This window comes from Myotis davidii, unplaced genomic scaffold (genome assembly GCF_000327345.1).
Source record: "Myotis davidii unplaced genomic scaffold, ASM32734v1 scaffold1798, whole genome shotgun sequence".
Lineage (NCBI taxonomy): Eukaryota > Metazoa > Chordata > Mammalia > Chiroptera > Vespertilionidae > Myotis > Myotis davidii.
The window spans coordinates 667,602-669,470 of record NW_006288952.1 but is presented as its reverse complement, the minus strand read 5'-3'; positions in this window follow the sequence as shown (position 1 = coordinate 669,470).

Here is a 1,869-nt window from a genome sequence, read left to right as displayed (position 1 = left end):
CACGCTGTGCTCTGTGGAGCCACACAGGGAAAATTATTCCCCCTACCACCCCTGTGTGATGCCTTCTTCCACCTCTACATGAGGCCCTGCTTATGGGACCTGTCTTTTGGGCCTTTGAATGTCCCAGTTATGGCATGAGAACTGGGAGAAGAACAATAATGCTGTCACTGCAGCCAACTCAGGTTGCCTTACATTTTCTGCCTCTTTCCTTATAAAGAGCTCCCAGCTCTAGAGGAAAAAAGATAAGAGGAAAGGAAACTCACTATCAATAGGTTTACCCTTGAGTTACGTCACTTTCTCAGTTGTTGTTTTCATAACATCTTTATGCATTCTGCTTAGATTTTAAGATATTTGGGCAGAAATCAAATTTTCCTTCAGCTTTTATTCAGCACAACCTTCTTATACACACACACGTAGTAGAAAGTGACATATGACAGAGTTAATTTCCCATTTACTGGGCACAGGGAGCTGTCTCCCCAGAATATGATTGACTTACAGGTGATAGTGCATATGTTTAATAATATTTTTGGTAACTAGAAAGGAGGAAATAATCCACAAGTCATGAGAAACCTGAAAAGATTAGTCTGATGTTTGTTTATCTTGAACTAAATTTGCAGGGAAATAAAATCACTCTGGCAGCTAAAATTGCACACTCACATTCTTTTGTATGAATTAATTATACTTAACTGCTCTGTAATGTTCTGATTAATTATTTCCTGTTCCAGTCGGTTGATTGTGCATTTTTTATATGAAACCTGCATCATGATGAGAATCTTGGACTTATTTCTCTTCTTGCTTGAGGCCCCAGTAGAGCTGATCTGAACAACTAGCTTCAAAGAAAACCTGCACCTTCATCAGCGCACAGGCAGTGACAGTGCCACTGCGTTTTGGGCCCAGCGTGTGTAATCATCAGGTATGCATATGCAGCAAGGAGCTAAAGATTTTATCTCCTTAATGCTGCACTTCTCGTGAGAAGCATACCTCTCACCCTGCATAAACACTGAGTACCTTGTCTCCCACCAATAAGCGCTCTGGTGTATCTAAAGTGATGAGGCTCTAGAGAGCAGAGTGGATATTGCCAGGTAGGAGGAACTGGGTGTATCCGTTTCTTACTGCTTCTGTATCATATTGCAATACGTTTACTGGTTTTAAAAACACCAGTTTATTACCTTCTAGTTTTATATGTCAGAAGTCCTAAAATCAGGATGTTGGCAGGGCTGTGTTTCTGCCAAAGGCCCCAGCACAGTGGTTCCCAAACTTTTTGTGGCCAGGCCCCACCTAAGCATCTCTAAAATCCTGATGCCCCTCCTCCCCCGGTGACACATAATTCTTATTTTTCAAAAAGTGAACTCCTATTCATGTGGGGGAAGCCTAAAGGGCTACTAACTTGGTCTAAACAAGCTTCCAAAGAACATGTCATTTATGAAAGAGAAAAATAAAAGAACAAAAGGACAGTTGAAGCACTGAGGAAGAAATCACTAGAAATTGTTTAAAAAATAATAATATAAAGTGATATGAAAAAATAGCAAATGAAGTTTCAAAACAGAGAACTGAAATGCATACATATGTCACAATATATATTTATATGCTATATATGAGGCCTAGAACCATAAGAAATGCAAAAAAATTCACTGCTAACACCTCATCCTTAAATTGCCCCCCTTAAAAATCTAATTGCCCCCCTGTGGGGCATGTGCCCCACGTTGGGAACCACTGTTCCAGTGGCTGCCCATTCCTTGAAGTGTGTCTCCTTCCTCCAACTTCAAAGTAAACAGAATAACATCTTTTCTTAAAAAAAAAAAATGTATTTTATTGATTTTTCACAGAGAGGAAGGGAGAGGGATAGAGAGTTAGAAACATCAATGAGAG